General features: G+C 43.1%; 1 protein-coding gene, 2 non-coding genes and 26 pseudogenes across 28 annotated transcripts in view; 28 read left to right on the top strand and 1 right to left on the bottom strand.

Annotated features, from left to right (window-relative positions):
• LOC114461434 (mucin-5AC-like) overlaps window positions 1-18,307 on the bottom strand; it is a 419,115-nt gene that overhangs the window by 378,999 nt on the left and 21,809 nt on the right. The window lies entirely within an intron of this gene.
• Window positions 10,690-10,808, top strand: LOC114462712 (uncharacterized; annotated as a pseudogene).
• Window positions 10,959-11,077, top strand: LOC114462677 (uncharacterized; annotated as a pseudogene).
• On the top strand, window positions 11,234-11,352 carry LOC114462682 (uncharacterized; annotated as a pseudogene).
• On the top strand, window positions 11,503-11,621 carry LOC114462729 (uncharacterized; annotated as a pseudogene).
• On the top strand, window positions 11,777-11,895 carry LOC114462725 (uncharacterized; annotated as a pseudogene).
• LOC114462681 (uncharacterized) lies at window positions 12,051-12,169 on the top strand (annotated as a pseudogene).
• Window positions 12,320-12,438, top strand: LOC114462730 (uncharacterized; annotated as a pseudogene).
• LOC114462676 (uncharacterized) lies at window positions 12,594-12,712 on the top strand (annotated as a pseudogene).
• LOC114462680 (uncharacterized) lies at window positions 12,863-12,981 on the top strand (annotated as a pseudogene).
• LOC114462741 (uncharacterized) lies at window positions 13,132-13,250 on the top strand (annotated as a pseudogene).
• Window positions 13,406-13,524, top strand: LOC114462675 (uncharacterized; annotated as a pseudogene).
• LOC114462701 (uncharacterized) lies at window positions 13,680-13,798 on the top strand (annotated as a pseudogene).
• Window positions 13,949-14,067, top strand: LOC114462724 (uncharacterized; annotated as a pseudogene).
• LOC114462733 (uncharacterized) lies at window positions 14,218-14,336 on the top strand (annotated as a pseudogene).
• LOC114462720 (uncharacterized) lies at window positions 14,491-14,609 on the top strand (annotated as a pseudogene).
• On the top strand, window positions 14,760-14,878 carry LOC114462683 (5S ribosomal RNA). The gene has a single exon (XR_003673996.1). It is a non-coding gene; the product is annotated as a 5S ribosomal RNA (ribosomal RNA).
• LOC114462723 (uncharacterized) lies at window positions 15,034-15,152 on the top strand (annotated as a pseudogene).
• Window positions 15,308-15,426, top strand: LOC114462674 (uncharacterized; annotated as a pseudogene).
• LOC114462673 (uncharacterized) lies at window positions 15,577-15,695 on the top strand (annotated as a pseudogene).
• Window positions 15,846-15,964, top strand: LOC114462740 (uncharacterized; annotated as a pseudogene).
• Window positions 16,120-16,238, top strand: LOC114462749 (uncharacterized; annotated as a pseudogene).
• On the top strand, window positions 16,394-16,512 carry LOC114462727 (uncharacterized; annotated as a pseudogene).
• On the top strand, window positions 16,669-16,787 carry LOC114462722 (uncharacterized; annotated as a pseudogene).
• On the top strand, window positions 16,945-17,063 carry LOC114462738 (uncharacterized; annotated as a pseudogene).
• On the top strand, window positions 17,214-17,332 carry LOC114462679 (uncharacterized; annotated as a pseudogene).
• LOC114462743 (uncharacterized) lies at window positions 17,483-17,601 on the top strand (annotated as a pseudogene).
• Window positions 17,756-17,874, top strand: LOC114462736 (uncharacterized; annotated as a pseudogene).
• LOC114462670 (5S ribosomal RNA) lies at window positions 18,024-18,142 on the top strand. The gene has a single exon (XR_003673995.1). It is a non-coding gene; the product is annotated as a 5S ribosomal RNA (ribosomal RNA).

The raw sequence follows: 18,307 nt of genomic DNA, 5'->3' as shown, positions 1-18,307 counted from the left end.
ACAGGGTGATACAACATGGTCACCTAACTCACGGAGATCTGAAGGGGGTTGAGTTGGCTGGAAGTTGTAGGGTGTCATTTTGTTATGAGTGCTGGGAAAAATGTGGCCAGAGGTTTTTGTGTGGACGGCTGGATAGCCATGGGTCCCCTTGTGTTTGCCGTTCCGGCAAGGATGGGGGATTTATTCTGTGTGACAACCGGTGTAGGTTGGAGCCTGCTGGCTTGTTGGCACACAGAGTAGGGCCACGTTATGTGCATCGCCCGATAGAGGAGGGGGGTGCCAGGTTTTACCCCAGTACTCATTGTGTCTTTCCTCATGCAGTAATGGCTGGAGTCGAGCCCCATGATGCTGCAGCAGTGATGTGTGGAGACTACATATGGGAAGGCTCAGTGAAATCTGACATCGCTACAGGGTTAGCAGATAATTGGAGACTTCCTGTAATTAGGCGAAAAAGTAAAAGGCTGCTTAGGGATGAAACAGAATTAACTACAGTGGGCGAAATTCTGAGTGAAATTATGACAGGGAGTAGCTCTGATACCCAAAGGGGATCAGTCAGAGCTTGGTCTCCTCAGCAATCTAGCAGATTCTCCAAAGATTGGATCACTAGTGGGAGCGTAGCTCCGGCTAAGACGCCTATGAGAGTGTTTTCTGTGGTTTCTCAGTCGAATATCCTTACTGAGAAAAAGGGTGAGAAGGATGTTTTCCGTAAGATGTTTGTGGTTTTGGAAAAGCTGACACAACATTATTGGAACAAAAAGAATGAGGCATCAGTTATGATTGCCGTGGCAGCTAAAATTTGGATTGAAGGCAGCCGGGTGATGACGTCACGAGAGTTGCCCATCTTTCCTCGTTCGCGCCGTAGGAGAGTTAGGTTTTTCAATAATAGAATAGATAAGGCGAAGAAGGAAGGAAAAAATAGTTGGGAGACTGAAATGGATCCCACGTTTATCGATCCACCGATGGCGCCCCCTATGCCTGGTGCGACGAAAGTGTCGCTGTGGAAAAGGATGAAGCTTAAGAGAAAAAAGGGAACTATTAAAGCTCCCGAGTTAGACTCGGATGAGGAGACAGTGGCGTAAAATGGAGTTAGTAACACTGGGAAGGGGGGTGGTAATAGATTAATAAATTAAAATTTTATCCCAGTGTTACCCCGTTTAAGGTAGCCATTAATAGGTTATGTATGTGTTGTTGTTATTTTTAGATATCGCCAGAATGAGACTGTGGCGAAACGGCAGGATGACGCTGGAGGCAAGAAATCTCCTATGGAAAATAGACAAATGGCGAGATATTAGAAACGTGGCTAAAGGTAAAATGAAACCATATGAAGCAGCTAAAAAGGCTATGAAAAGGAGAAAGTGGAAGGAAAAGATTAGGCGGGCTACTCAGGCAGGCCTATGTACTAAGATGTTAATGGGATTCATGGCATCGTTGATACTGGTATTACTTATCTACATAGCACTTCTGAGTATAACCTATTATGAAAATTCGGCCGATGTGAGAGCAGTGATAAAACAAAAAATGGTCAAATGTAAGCAGTGTACTGTTTACGCCCCAGTTATGGATGAAGATTGGTTAATCCCATTTAGTACTGAGAAAACACAGTATGCAGAGGGAAGGGAAGATCCGAAGGATTATGTGTTTGATCAAACAAAGTACATGACTATGGCATACACACTTTTAGCACGCTTAGGAGCAGTGCAGGGGAAGTGTGACATAGCCATATGGAACGTTACCCGAGCAACCACAGTAAGGGATAGAAGAGGTTTGCAAGATTGGGATGGTGAGGCTATGGAAAGGGTTAATAACAGGACTGATGACTGTTCTATTAAGAACCATAATCTGACTCTAAAAGCTAATAATTGTTTGGAACAGCTGTTGGCAGGACAAGTTAATCTTTGGGCAGATAAGGAATTAATGTTACGGTTGCCTGATGGAGGGTTGGAAGTGTGTGTCAAGATACGACAGGTAGGCCTTGAAATGGAGGCGAGAGGAATAGGAATCAATTTGACTAACCAATATTCAGAGTGTGAAAAAGCTTTTCCTCAGTTTGGGAAGATGGCCAGAGATCTACAAACAGGAGCATTGCAGGAGGATGTTAAGCCTACAGTCGACCCATGCAATCAGAGTGAGTTGAAATTCCTTCCTTATTATAAACTACCCACATCATGTATAAAAATTGACATGATAACATATGTAAACGAATGGTATAGCAAGCTTAACCGAAGTAAAGACTTTAGGACAAAACAAATTTGTGCTCAAATAAAAAGAAGAAAGGAAGAATTACAAAAAAGGGGAGAAGTAGGGATAGAGACGAGAGAGGCTGAGATAATTAGAGCCTGCACAACTCTGTTCCCTCCACTGCCCATGCCGCGTGGCATGGTGCCAATAAACCCTCAGCTAAGAAGCCTTGAGAAGGAGCAACAGGCTGAAAACACTCCCCCGCCTCTGCAGCCTGAACTAAGACAAAAAGAAATAATGATCAAAGATGAAATTGTTCAGGCATCCAGGTCGCCAGTAGAAAATAAAGAAGCAACAATTCAACGTATTACACAAGTAACAACAAGGCAAACCACATTGTTAAAAGCAACAGCAGGAAAGAGACGGAAAGAAATACCCCAAGTAAAAGAAAAATGGAAGTGTGGGATAAAATGGAAAGTCCCATCTATTTATAGAGTGTGTGAGATTCCTTTTCTGCTCTATGATGGTCCGTGCTGTGATAATGAAACCATGATAAAACTGAGGGATATGAGTCAAGTGGCTTATCTCCAGCGCTGTGAAATACACCACGATAAAAATCGAAGTCCATCCCAAAAGGATAGTGAGTTAACTACCTGGGAGGAGATAGTGAATAAAATAAGTAATAAAACCAAGGAAGGAATGCTGGCATTCAGTGCTAAGCTTGAGGAGCCAATGACTTTGAAACTGACCGGAATAAAGAAAGAAATGAAGAACATCACTTGTAATTATACGGCATTTTCCTATATCGCCCGTAGAGGGAAAGAATGGGAAGATAAAAAGTTTGAAATAAGCCGCACCTGTCAAAAGGTTAATTCCAACACGGTGTGGAATGTACCCTTGACAAAGAGCATCACTAAGGAAAGGTTTGATAATATAACCTACCCCCAACATATAATTGAGCACTCGTATAGCACAGTGGACTTTTCTATACTGGAACGAGGCTTTTTGGATAAAGCAGGGAAACCAGTGCCGCGATATAGTGCTCACCTTCATCGTGAAATGAATATGACAACAGGAAAAGTACGATTTAGGAGGAGTACGGATAAATTGGATCCGGGAATAATTGATCCCAAATTAGACAAAGGATGTAGCACTGGGTCCATGTTCTGGCTGGCTGCCATAATCCAAAACGTGTGGAAAATAATGAAAAATGACACACTCATAGCCAATGACGGAAAAGAGTGTAAGACTCTGCAAATAATGCAGCTTGATTATGATTCTAAGGGAAATTCTCTTTGGCATGACATGTCAGGAAACCAAAGTATAATGTGGGATTTAAAATATGGTGAAGTTCAAGCACAAAAATTTACAATGAGGATGTCAGGAAAAACTGAGAAAAAATGGGGCCCTTTATGGTGGAGACAGTATGGAATAAAAGGCAATTATTCCTTAAAGGCGATGTTTGTAAAGGCTAATGAAGAACATTGTGTCATATATATCCCAGAAGCCCCCCATGAAGCTCAAGAAGAGACTTATATAATAGATGTAATAAATAAAATAGTCTTGACAGATAAATTAGCAGATGAAACATTCTGGATAGAAGAAGTGAAACGATGTTTTTTTCTTAATCAGGATAATTCTCAGCCTGCGTGGGCCTCTCCCACACCTCCTGATATGCATATCGAAACAACACATTATCCGAGGATGTATTCAGGGAAAAGCTGGGACTTTTGTGATAGAAAGAAAGAGTCATGCCACTCACAAAAGTGGACGTTGAAAGAAGTTTATTGGCACTGGGATCTCTTTGTATTACGAGCAGAAGGTTATAAGGCTGGGCCTTATAGTCATTATAACAGTAAAAAGGAAAAAGATAGTGAGTTAAATACGTTTATGAATAAGTTTCCCCGAGTACAGAGAAGGCTTATGTACTCAAAATTAGATCAATACCAGAAAAATGAGGTAATTTGTCAGACTCGCTATAATGATAGAAGAGAACCCTTGAACCCCTGGGACAGCCGTGGGAGTTGTTTTAGGCAAATTGTGGGAATTGCCCTGCCTATGGTGACACAGGATGGTTACAAGGGATGGGTAAAAAATGCTGAATTAGTTTGGTGGAAAAAAGCTAAAAGTTGTCTACAAGGAAAAACTGGAGAAGATTTAACTAAAGTAAAATGGGCTCATCAGCTGATAATGAAACCGGAAGGTTGCAGAGATGAGGTCCAAAAGGATAATACAAAAATTTGGAAGTGTAACGACAATAAATGGCCATACCGAGGTAAAGATTGGGAGTTAGCAATGTATGAGTGTAGTTCTCATCTACCAGATAAATTGTCCGACATAAGGAAGAAATCAGAGCTTGATTCTACGGTATTTTTTGAGGCATGGAGTTGGTTTAATTTAGCTGGTATGATAATAGGTAATGAGAACCCAGTGGAATCTTTTGATTCAGAAGATATGAGAGTGTTGGTGATTCCATATATAATGTCTTATGTCAATCCGGGCAATAAGAGTGAAGCAACTCATAGGATAGCAGTTTACCCACCGAATGATCACAACGAAAAAGATAACCTGCAGTTCTATGATCACACGGGCAAGCCGTATACAGAGGAAGAGGCTTGGAAAAGGAATTGGTATTCTGATGAAATAATAGAAGAAGAATCAGACACAGTAAAAGACAGCCTAGACTGGCTTCCAAAAGAGCATACTGACCAAATGAAGATATTACCTTTATATTCCAATATAGGGAATCTTGATGTCAGTGATGTCTGGGGGAAGTTAAAAAGAATTAAATGGGGTAGGCTATATCAAGATACAACCTGGGATTTGCAGGTAACAAACTACCAGCAAGCCTTAATTAGGAAAGAAAGAGCAACTCAATTTCAAGGAGAAATAACAATAGAAAGAACCCAATGGGGGAAGTTTTTTACAGAAAAAAACTATGAAGATCTTGGTTTTGCCCCAGCAAACCAAGACAGGAGCGGTGAAAAGTTTAAAATATTAAAACCAGGAATGTTGCATACTGTTAGAAAATATGATAAACCTTATCCAGAAGATGAAGAGAAAATCTTTCACGCGGACACTATACAAACTCTATTTCCGGCATCGGCTACTACATTGTATTCTAGTGAGAGGAGCTTGATATATTCCTACCCATTTAAATATTTTAAATCAGTTCTGAGTAACCCCAACGCAACCCTTGCAGACACAGGGTTCACGTGGGACATACATGGTCACGAATGGTGGACCATGATAAACCCATGGTCATATGTTTTAATGAAAGGTATACAGAGGGGAAAGGCTGACCAGGCGGGAGACGATATGATAGCATGGGTTCCCTTGGCGCCACAAACCCAGTATCCCATGATGAGGTGGGGCAAAATACAAGAAAGAGTGATGTTAGGACCGGAAGGTGAGCAATTTTATTGTGTGACCGAGAGAGGTTGGAGGAATATTTCCTCTGACTGGTTCATTACTCATGAAGTAGTTCACAACACAACTTGGGAATGTGCTCATGTTAAAACAAGAAGTGAAAGAAGTCTGAAGGCACTACTTAGTAGTGCTAGGAAGCAAGGAAGAGAGTTTGCGGCCTCATGGATATTGGCAGGAAATAGGGAGTCGACATGTGTGAAACCCACAGCAAGACTGAGGTTGCCTCATTGGCCTAAACATTTTGCATCCGTAGGATGGCTCCAAGGGTTGGAACCAGGGGTGCTTATGTATAATAGGTGGGGGTGGACTCAGTCTTATATGTGTAGACATGATAAGATGAATGGATCTCGCACTGATGAAAGAGAATTTGAAAACTATAAAAAATGGGTATGGGAATTAATTAAGTATACAGACCGTATGTCACTGGAGTCACCATGGTATATACCCTTTAATCTGACATGTTGGTGGGACGTCATATATGATAAGGAAGAATGTGCAGTACTGCCTTTGGCGGGGTGTTCATATAAGAGGTTAATCAGGCCCAATACTACTGATGTTACGTATAAACACGAAGACAGAGGAATATTTTCCTGTAGGCGGGATAGAACTGAGGTTGTAAGACAATGGAGAATTGCTAGGAACGGTCCTGGATTAGGAGATACTGTTGTTGCAGGATGGCACGCTGCCAAGGGAGGAGTGATAACGCTAGGCAAAAGAGTTACGAGTTGGTGGAAGAGCTTCACAGGTTGGTGGAATGTGTCATGGTTTTACATGAAATGGGCTTTGTTTTTCATAGGTTTAATAATCCTTATAGGAATAATGGCTAAAGTCTGTTATGTGTGTAAACCTGTATGGAGATGTCTCTGTTGGCCTTGTAGGGCAGCAATCAGGAAAAGACTGAGGCGAGCACAAGCGAAAAATGATAATCTGACAATAGAAGAGGCTAAAAGGCTTAAACAGAAAATAACTAAGAAAAAGGAGAAAAAGGGAGGGGCTGCTGGTCTGTCTTATCTGTCCTTGAGCAACGGGACAGATGCGCAGGTGTGAGAGGCCCCATCCCGCTTTGAAGTTTTGGTGCACAGCCGTGGGAGGGTGAGGGTGGTGTCAGCCCTATAAAAACGGTGGTGGCTGTGTTTAAAGCCTCACTCTTTGCTGGGCTGCCATCATCTGCACACCTCCAAAGATTGAACTATCCTCTTGAGCCAATACTGCCTAGAATAAAAGATTCTTTCCTGACGCTGACGAAATGGCTTCTCCAGCGCATCTGGGACCTAAACCACAGGCCACTCACCCGGTGAGTATAACTACAAAGATTCCTGCTACAATAACTCTGATTGGAAACGCCACCTGTGAGATGTTGACTAACAACTCCACAGTAGGCCCCACCACAGACGCAAGCTGGGAAGCCAGAGATTGTGAGTGGGCTAACATTTTGGAGATTGTATTGATCCTCTTTGCCATCTCAGACAAGAAAAATCCTGTTGAGTTGGGAAAGACGATGCTTAACATGATAATGATATTGATAAAGGGATTGATGAATAGATTTCTTTTGGGTATTACTCCAATGCATTCAAGTGTGGTAATTCTCTTTCTCACACAGTGTGGGATTCCGCTTAACGGATATGAAGATCACGCTTGGATGGGGGCAGTTGTAATCTATGCAATGGACATAGTATTGACTTGCCTTAGAGTGCTTTATGAACTTCCCAATGTGTACAGATTCATTGGGGCAGGATGCTACATAGTGGGGGCTGCAATTTTTGTAGCCTCATGCTGGCATGTCTGGGGGAAGAAAAGACACTCCAGAAATGTCAGGGGAATGGCCGTGGTCTGGGGATGTTTCCTGGCAATGGGCATATTAAATATTGCCCTTGCTCAGCCCACGGTCTGGATAGCGTCCTGTTTTATAGCTTTTACTGCGGGACAGAAATTGGATCTAAGAACCCCTCTCTCTTTCTCTAAAGCGTATTTTGAAGTACGCATAGAGCCTGTGATGAATGCACAAGGTAGTAATGTAGGCCTTGCGCGTTTCTCTGTGTAATCATTACAGGACGCTGACGTGGTGCCTCGGAGCTTTGGGATCCCGGAACCTCGTGGAAAATGGTGGAGAGGAATGAAGGAGTACCAGGAGATAAAGTGGGGTACGGATACTAATCTCTGGGCACCCGTCAGAGAAACAGAGAAGGCGGTCGGAGGAGGCGAACCAACACTTATGTATGCATTTATTAACATTTATCGTAATCGAAAAGAAAGACTTGATAAGGAAAGACGGCCAGTTTTGTGGGACAAGACTTTAGTCGACAAAAAGATGTTTCGTGATTATTTAAGACAAGTGCCGTATCAGCAGCGGAAGGGGACAGCGATAAACCTGCCCTTCGGGGTCTGGATGAGGATTCACCAGACACAGCTACAGAAACGTACACCACAGGTTACCATAGTGAGGCGTAAGGGGATCCTTACCAAGAATTGGCAAAACGAGTATGTGGGTACCATATTGGATCTAAACAAAAGAGGAAAACCTTATGTTTTCGACGAGTTTCCGTTGCGCGCACATCCAGGGCCGCTGCCGAGAGGGATCAAGATTCCCTCCAGTGACGACTGGATGATACATTGGGGAAAAAAGGGTAATCTACACGCGCCTTTGATGGACGAGCCTCCACGGATGGGGGTTGAGCAATTGGACTTGCTCATCGACCCACTAGATGGAGAAATGCCTTTTTGGCTTTATGGAGAGAGACTGTATTTGCTGTATCCTAGTCCTCCGTTCCACTGGGGGGACAGGAGGAGTGCATACCGTCTGGGAGGAAGCACCGGAAACCACAGCTTGGATGAGTCGGTTTGGTGGAGCCTCAGAGGCTCCGCTAGATGGTGCTCGCAACCGGTCTCGTATGACGGGACTATTCAGCTGGCAAGGGTGAGATACAATGATCGAGGGGATATGGCTGTTAATGCTATGTTAGGGAAGATGGATGTGATGCAGGATGCCGTCCGGCTGGATGGCGAAGAATCCCTGAGATTTCACTTGCCGCTAGGAAACTACCCATTTGGGTCCAAAAATGTTAAACCTTTCCTCGCCAACATTGTATCCGGCGCTAGGGTGGCAATGCAGGGAGGACTCCATTTGGGGACACAGGAATATTGGCTTGAGGCCAATGACGAGGCAGTTGGCCTGGTGAGAAGGCTGGGTGAGACAGTGGACATTGGCGACCGGTTCTTAACTGATTTCAGGAGAGACTGTGGTAGAGGTGGAACAGGGATAGCGTGCTGCCAGGTCCAGGTGGAGTCAAGCCTTATGCCCCGGGAAAATCTTGGGTCTCTCTTCTGGAAGAATCCATCTGGGAAGGGGCTTTAGAAGCCCACTACCCGCCGGCTATGATGATGGGGGAAAATGAGAGCAGTGGAAATGTTAAGGTGGAGGAAAGCAGTGAGGAGGAAAGCCTCGCTTCTGCTTATCCTTCTGAGGATGAGGGTGAGGATGAAATGCAGCCTGGTCCTAGTCGGATGGCTGCAATTGGCAATGTGTTGTCGCCACATAGAGAATGTTGTGGCGATAGTGAGACGGACATGGGGTTCGGGGTGGCTGTTGATGGCGAAGGGGGGAGTGGCACGGCTGTAGGCGGTTTAAAGGTGGAGGAGGTTTGGGGTGATGCCAATGAGGTGTGGAATTTTGACACTACCACACCGCCGCTGCCGGAGTTGCATGACCTCACCGACACTGAGATAGCTGAAGCCATCGAGGAGTTGTATCTGAATGGCCAGCCTCCAGAGATAGATGATTTCGACTGGTGTGCTCCGTTGGAGGAGTCAGGTGGTGAGAGTGGTGTGTCTTCTCCCGTGGTGGGCGTTGGTGATGGCCTGGATGAGCTGGATGTCATTCTAGCGGAGGAGTTCGCTGGTGGGGCATGTCAGTCATCTGTGGTTACATCCACAGGCAAAGAAACTCAGCTTCGTCCTCCGGCTAAGCGCGACAGCCTTGGACCGGAGACTCCTCCCCCAGCTAAAAAACAGTGCCCTCGCCACTATGTCTGTCTGCCAAATTTCGGTAATGGTAATGAGATGTGATTTTGCATCCTTTATGGCTGTATTTGATTCTCACCGTCACCTCTCTTTTTTTCTTATTATTTTTACATTTATTCTTTGATGTTTTACCTGTGATGTGTTGAAATGATGCTACATAATTTCAAAGGGGGGTGTAATGCATAATGGGGTCCCCCGGTATATTCATGTTAACATGCTGCAATAAATCATATAACCATGCTTCAAACACACACTGGTTTATTAAATGATTTTATTATTTTCACACTGGTTTATTAAATGATTTTATTATTTTCACACTGGTTTATTAAAGGATTTTATTATTTTATTGTGTTTTGCACTGGATAAAAGTTGAAATAATGAACTGGGTATGAACACCTGTTAGAAGATAAGATAAGAGGTTGAGGCAGCCACTGCCAATCTAAGAAAGATAAAAGTTGAAATAATGAACTGGGTATGAACACCTGTTAGAAGATAAGATAAGAGGTTGAGGCAGCCACTGCCAATCTAAGAAAACTGTGTTTGATCTAAGAAAACTGTGATCGCTAAAGTAGGTCAGAGAAGATAAGATAAGATTGGAGGACCGTCACACCAGTGAGCCACCTGCCAGGCGAGCCGTGAGCGCTACAACACCTGCTGGAAGAGTCGTGGAAAAAGATAAGAAGCCATCAATCAACTGTTTATCTACGTCATTACACAGTATAAATGTTGGGAGATTTTTCAGCTCGGGGTCTTTCCTCTGGGAGACGTCTGCTGTGTCAGACGTCAGGGAGACCTTGAGCATATTTTTATATGTTCAATAAAAAACCACTTCTGTTTCAACCTACCTGATGATCTCCTGAGTTTTCATCATCCTTCTGGTAAGCATCTCACCTACACTGCACATGATCTGGGTTCTCTGCATTTGAGGTCTTAGGGCTAGAACCATGGCATAAGGTTAGGAAGAAAACAGAGGATTACCTTAGGGTAATAGGTTGCTGACTAGGATAAAGGAATATTCTAGGAACACACGACTGTATGAGAAGGCTTTTTTTGTTCCTGTTACTTGCTTACGGCCATACCACTCTGATCAAGCCCGATCTCGTCTGATCTCGGAAGCTAAACAAAGCCAGGCATGGTTAGTACTTGAATGGGAGACTGTCTGGGAATACCGTGTGCTGTAAGTTTTAAACACTTTTATTTGAAACCAACAAAGTGTGCCTTAATGCTGTCATTTTGTATCTATGTTTGTTCAGATTCTGCATTCACAGTCTCCAATCCACCAAAAGTGCAGTGATTGAGTAGGTATGAGAAGACTTTTTTTGTTCCTGTCACTTGCTTACGGCCATACCACTCTGATCAAGCCCGATCTCGTCTGATCTCGGAAGCTAAACAAAGCCGGGCATGGTTAGTACTTGAATGGGAGACTGTCTGGGAATACCGTGTGCTGTAAGTTTTGAACACTTTTATTTGAAACCAAAGAAGAGTGTCTAAATGCAAGCTTGCTTTGTTTGTGTGTTTTTTTTTTCAGATTCTGCATTCACAGTCTCCAATCCACCAAAAGTGCAGTGATTGAGTAGATATGAGAAGGCTTTTTTTGTTCTTGTCACTTGCTTACGGCCATACTGCTCTGATCAAGCCCGATCTCATCTGATCTCGGAAGCTAAACAAAGCCGGGCATGGTTAGTACTTGAATGGGAGACTGTCTGGGAATACCGTGTGCTGTAAGTTTTAAACACTTTTATTTGAAACCAACAAAGTGTGCCTTAATGCTGTCATTTTGTATCTATGTTTGTTCAGATTCTGCATTCACAGTCTCCAATCCACCAAAAGTGCAGTGATTGAGTAGGTATGAGAAGGCTTTTTTTGTTCCTGTCACTTGCTTACGGCCATACCGCTCTGATCAAGCCCGATCTCGTCTGATCTCGGAAGCTACACAAAGCCGGGCGTGGTTAGTACTTTAATGGGAGACTGTCTGGGAATACCGTGTGCTGTAAGTTTTGAACACTTTTATTTGAAACCAAAGAAGAGTGTCTAAATGCAAGCTTGCTTTGTGTGTGTTTTTTTTTTTCAGATTCTGCATTCACAGTCTCCAATCCACCAAAAGTGCAGTGATTGAGTAGGTATGAGAAGGCTTTTTTTGTTCCTGTCACTTGCTTACGGCCATACCACTCTGATCAAGCCCGATCTCGTCTGATCTCGGAAGCTAAACAAAGCCGGGCATGGTTAGTACTTGAATGGGAGACTGTCTGGCAATACCGTGTGCTGTAAGTTTTGAACACTTTTATTTGAAACCAAAGAAGAGTGTCTAAATGCAAGCTTGCTTTGTTTGTGTGTTTTTTTTTCAGATTCTGCATTCACAGTCTCCAATCCACCAAAAGTGCAGTGATTGAGTAGATATGAGAAGGCTTTTTTTGTTCTTGTCACTTGCTTACGGCCATACTGCTCTGATCAAGCCCGATCTCATCTGATCTCGGAAGCTAAACAAAGCCGGGCATGGTTAGTACTTGAATGGGAGACTGTCTGGGAATACCGTGTGCTGTAAGTTTTAAACACTTTTATTTGAAACCAACAAAGTGTGCCTTAATGCTGTCATTTTGTATCTATGTTTGTTCAGATTCTGCATTCACAGTCTCCAATCCACCAAAAGTGCAGTGATTGAGTAGGTATGAGAAAGCTTTTTTTGTTCCTGTCACTTGCTTACGGCCATACCGCTCTGATCAAGCCAGATCTCGTCTGATCTCGGAAGCTAAACAAAGCCGGGCATGGTTAGTACTTGAATGGGAGACTGTCTGGGAATACCGTGTGCTGTAAATTTTGAACACTTTTATTTGAAACCAAAGAAGAGTGTCTAAATGCAAGCTTGCTTTGTTTGTGTGTGTTTTTTTCAGATTCTGCATTCACAGTCTCCAATCCACCAAAAGTGCAGTGATTGAGTAGGTATGAGAAGGCTTTTTTTGTTCCTGTCACTTGCTTACGGCCATACCACTCTGATCAAGCCCGATCTCGTCTGATCTCGGAAGCTAAACAAAGCCGGGCATGGTTAGTACTTGAATGGGAGACTGTCTGGGAATACCGTGTGCTGTAAGTTTTAAACACTTTTATTTGAAACCAACAAAGTGTGCCTTAATGCTGTCATTTTGTATCTATGTTTGTTCAGATTCTGCATTCACAGTCTCCAATCCACCAAAAGTGCAGTGATTGAGTAGGTATGAGAAGGCTTTTTTTGTTCCTGTCACTTGCTTGCGGCCATACCACTCTGATCAAGCCCGATCTCATCTGATCTCGGAAGCTAAACAAAGCCGGGCATGGTTAGTACTTGAATGGGAGACTGTCTGGGAATACCGTGTGCTGTAAGTTTTAAACACTTTTATTTGAAACCAACAAAGTGTGCCTTAATGCTGTCATTTTGTATCTATGTTTGTTCAGATTCTGCATTCACAGTCTCCAATCCACCAAAAGTGCAGTGATTGAGTAGGTATGAGAAGGCTTTTTTTGTTCCTGTCACTTGCATACGGCCATACCGCTCTGATCAAGCCCGATCTCGTCTGATCTCGGAAGCTACACAAAGCCGGGTGTGGTTAGTACTTTAATGGGAGACTGTCTGGGAATACCGTGTGCTGTAAGTTTTGAACACTTTTATTTGAAACCAAAGAAGAGTGTCTAAATGCAAGCTTGCTTTGTGTGTGTTTTTTTTTTTCAGATTCTGCATTCACAGTCTCCAATCCACCAAAAGTGCAGTGATTGAGTAGGTATGAGAAGGCTTTTTTTGTTCCTGTCACTTGCTTACGGCCATACCACTCTGATCAAGCCCGATCTCGTCTGATCTCGGAAGCTAAACAAAGCCGGGCATGGTTAGTACTTGAATGGGAGACTGTCTGGGAATACCGTGTGCTGTAAGTTTTGAACACTTTTATTTGAAACCAAAGAAGAGTGTCTAAATGCAAGCTTGCTTTGTTTGTGTGTTTTTTTTTCAGATTCTGCATTCACAGTCTCCAATCCACCAAAAGTGCAGTGATTGAGTAGATATGAGAAGGCTTTTTTTGTTCTTGTCACTTGCTTACGGCCATACCGCTCTGATCAAGCCCGATCTTGTCTGATCTCGGAAGCTAAACAAAGCCGGGCATGGTTAGTACTTGAATGGGAGACTGTCTGGGAATACCGTGTGCTGTAAGTTTTAAACACTTTTATTTGAAACCAACAAAGTGTGCCTTAATGCTGTCATTTTGTGTCTATGTTTTTTCAGATTCTGCATTCACAGTCTCCAATCCACCAAAAGTGCAGTGATTGAGTAGGTATGAGAAGGCTTTTTTTGTTCCTGTCACTTGCTTACGGCCATACCGCTCTGATCAAGCCCGATCTCGTCTGATCTCGGAAGCTACACAAAGCCGGGCGTGGTTAGTACTTGAATGGGAGACTGTCTGGGAATACCGTGTGCTGTAAGTTTTAAACACTTTTATTTGAAACCAACAAAGTGTGCCTTAATGCTGTCATTTTGTATCTATGTTTGTTCAGATTCTGCATTCACAGTCTCCAATCCACCAAAAGTGCAGTGATTGAGTAGGTATGAGAAGGCTTTTTTTGTTCCTGTCGCTTGCTTACGGCCATACCGCTCTGATAAAGCCCGATCTCGTTTGATCTCGGAAGCTACACAAAGCCGGGCATGGTTATTACTTGAATGGGAGACTGCTTGGGAATACCGTGTGCTGTAAGTTTTGAACACTTTTATTTGAAACCAAAGAAGAGTGTCTAAATGCAAGCTTGCTTTGTGAGTGTGTTTTTTTTCAGATTCTGCATTCACAGTCTCCAATCCACCAAAAGTGCAGTGATTGAGTAGGTATGAGAAGGCTTTTTTTGTTCCTACCACTTGCTTACGGCCATACCGCTCTGATCAAGCCGGATCTCGTCTGATCTCGGAAGCTAAACAAAGCCGGGCATGGTTAGTACTTGAATGGGAGACTGTCTGGGAATACCGTGTGCTGTAAGTTTTAAACACTTTTATTTGAAACCAACAAAGTGTGCCTTAATGCTGTCATTTTGTGTCTATGTTTTTTCAGATTCTTCATTCACAGTCTCCAATCCACCAAAAGTGCTGTGATTGAGTAGGTATGAGAAGGCTTTTTTTGTTCCTGTCACTTGCTTACGGCCATACCACTCTGATCAAGCCCGATCTCGTCTGATCTCGGAATCTAAGCAAAGCCGGGCATGGTTAGTACTTGAATGGGAGACTGTCTGGGAATACCGTGTGCTGTAAGTTTTGAACACTTTTTTTTTAAACCAAAGAAGAGTGTCTAAAAGCAAGCTTGCTTTGTTTGTGTGTTTTTTTTTCAGATTCTGCATTCACAGTCTCCAATCCACCAAAAGTGCAGTGATTGAGTAGGTATGAGAAGGCTTTTTTTGTTCCTGTCACTTGCTTACGGCCATACCGCTCTGATCAAGCCCGATCTCGTCTGATCTCGGAAGCTACACAAAGCCGGGCGTGGTTAGTACTTGAATGGGAGACTGTCTGGGAATACCGTGTGCTGTAAGTTTTGAACACTTTTATTTGAAACCAAAGAAGAGTGTCTAAATGCAAGCTTGCTTTGTGTGTGTTTTTTTTTTTCAGATTCTGCATTCACAGTCTCCAATCCACCAAAAGTGCAGTGATTGAGTAGGTATGAGAAGGCTTTTTTTGTTCCTATCACTTGCTTACGGCCATACCACTCTGATCAAGCCCGATCTCGTCTGATCTCGGAAGCTAAACAAAGCCGGGCATGGTTAGTACTTGAATGGGAGACTGTCTGGGAATACCGTGTGCTGTAAGTTTTAAACACTTTTATTTGAAACCAACAAAGTGTGCCTTAATGCTGTCATTTTGTATCTATGTTTGTTCAGATTCTGCATTCACAGTCTCCAATCCACCAAAAGTGCAGTGATTGAGTAGGTATGAGAAGGCTTTTTTTGTTCCTGTCACTTGCTTACGGCCATACCACTCTGATCAAGCCCGATCTCGTCTGATCTCGGAAGCTAAACAAAGCCGGGCATGGTTAGTACTTGAATGGGAGACTGTCTGGGAATACCGTGTGCTGTAAGTTTTAAACACTTTTATTTGAAACCAACAAAGTGTGCCTTAATGCTGTCATTTTGTATCTATGTTTGTTCAGATTCTGCATTCACAGTCTCCAATCCACCAAAAGTGCAGTGATTGAGTAGGTATGAGAAGGCTTTTTTTGTTCCTGTCACTTGCATACGGCCATACCGCTCTGATCAAGCCCGATCTCGTCTGATCTCGGAAGCTACACAAAGCCGGGTGTGGTTAGTACTTTAATGGGAGACTGTCTGGGAATACCGTGTGCTGTAAGTTTTGAACACTTTTATTTGAAACCAAAGAAGAGTGTCTAAATGCAAGCTTGCTTTGTGTGTGTTTTTTTTTTTCAGATTCTGCATTCACAGTCTCCAATCCACCAAAAGTGCAGTGATTGAGTAGGTATGAGAAGGCTTTTTTTGTTCCTGTCACTTGCTTACGGCCATACCACTCTGATCAAGCCCGATCTCGTCTGATCTCGGAAGCTAAACAAAGCCGGGCATGGTTAGTACTTGAATGGGAGACTGTCTGGGAATACCGTGTGCTGTAAGTTTTGAACACTTTTATTTGAAACCAAAGAAGAGTGTCTAAATGCAAGCTTGCTTTGTTTGTGTGTTTTTTTTTCAGATTCTGCATTCACAGTCTCCAATCCACCAAAAGTGCTGTGATTGAGTAGGTATGAGAAGGCTTTTTTTGTTCCTGTCACTTGCTTACGGCCATACCGCTCTGATCAAGCCCGATCTCGTCTGATCTCGGAATCTAAGCAAAGCCGGGCATGGTTAGTACTTGAATGGGAGACTGTCTGGGAATACCGTGTGCTGTAAGTTTTGAACACTTTTTTTTTAAACCAAAGAAGAGTGTTTAAAGGCAAGCTTGCTTTGTTTGTGTGTTTTTTTTTTCAGATTCTGCATTCACAGTCTCCAATCCACCAAAAGTGCAGTGATTGAGTAGGTATGAGAAGGCTTTTTTTGTTCCTGTCACTTGCTTACGGCCATACCGCTCTGATCAAGCCCGATCTCGTCTGATCTCGGAAGCTACACAAAGCCGGGCGTGGTTAGTACTTGAATGGGAGACTGTCTGGGAATACCGTGTGCTGTAAGTTTTGAACACTTTTATTTGAAACCAAAGAAGAGTGTCTAAATGCAAGCTTGCTTTGTGTGTGTTTTTTTTTTTTCAGATTCTGCATTCACAGTCTCCAATCCACCAAAAGTGCAGTGATTGAGTAGGTATGAGAAGGCTTTTTTTTGTTCCTATCACTTGCTTACGGCCATACCACTCTGATCAAGCCCGATCTCGTCTGATCTCGGAAGCTAAACAAAGCCGGGCATGGTTAGTACTTGAATGGGAGACTGTCTGGGAATACCGTGTGCTGTAAGTTTTAAACACTTTTATTTGAAACCAACAAAGTGTGCCTTAATGCTGTCATTTTGTATCTATGTTTGTTCAGATTCTGCATTCACAGTCTCCAATCCACCAAAAGTGCAGTGATTGAGTAGGTATGAGAAGGCTTTTTTTGTTCCTGTCACTTGCTTGCGGCCATACCACTCTGATCAAGCCCGATCTCATCTGATCTCGGAAGCTAAACAAAGCCGGGCATGGTTAGTACTTGAATGGGAGACTGTCTGGGAATACCGTGTGCTGTAAGTTTTAAACACTTTTATTTGAAACCAACAAAGTGTGCCTTAATGCTGTCATTTTGTATCTATGTTTGTTCAGATTCTGCATTCACAGTCTCCAATCCACCAAAAGTGCAGTGATTGAGTAGGTATGAGAAGGCTTTTTTTGTTCCTGTCACTTGCATACGGCCATACCGCTCTGATCAAGCCCGATCTCGTCTGTGCTCGGAAGATACACAAAGCCGGGCGTGGTTAGTACTTGAATGGGAGACTGTCTGGGAATACCGTGTGCTGTAAGTTTTGAACACTTTTATTTGAAACCAAAGAAGAGTGTCTAAATGCAAGCTTGCTTTGTGAGTGTGTTTTTTTTCAGATTCTGCATTCACAGTCTCCAATCCACCAAAAGTGCAGTGATTGAGTAGGTATGAGAAGGCTTTTTTTGTTCCTGTCACTCGATTACGACCATACCGCTCTGATCAAGCCCGCTCTCATCTGATCTCGGAAGCTAAACAAAGCCGGGCATGGTTAGTACTTGAATGGGAGACTGTCTGGGAATACCGTGTGCTGTAAGTTTTAAACACTTTTATTTGAAACCAACAAAGTGTGCCTTAATGCTGTCATTTTGTGTCTATGTTTTTTCAGATTCTTCATTCACAGTCTCCAATCCACAAAAGTGCTGTGATTGAGTAGGTATGAGAAGGCTTTTTTTGTTCCTGTCACTTGCTTACGGCCATACCACTCTGATCAAGCCCGATCTCGTCTGATCTCGGAATCTAAGCAAAGCCGGGCATGGTTAGTACTTGAATGGGAGACTGTCTGGGAATACCGTGTGCTGTAAGTTTTGAACACTTTTTTTTTAAACCAAAGAAGAGTGTCTAAAAGCAAGCTTGCTTTGTTTGTGTGTTTTTTTTTTCAGATTCTGCATTCACAGTCTCCAATCCACCAAAAGTGCAGTGATTGAGTAGGTATGAGAAGGCTTTTTTTGTTCCTGTCACTTGCTTACGGC

This window comes from Gouania willdenowi, chromosome 4 (genome assembly GCF_900634775.1).
Source record: "Gouania willdenowi chromosome 4, fGouWil2.1, whole genome shotgun sequence".
NCBI lineage: Eukaryota > Metazoa > Chordata > Actinopteri > Blenniiformes > Gobiesocidae > Gouania > Gouania willdenowi.
Note: the sequence above shows the minus strand (reverse complement) of the source record. Positions and strands in the feature narration are given on the sequence as shown.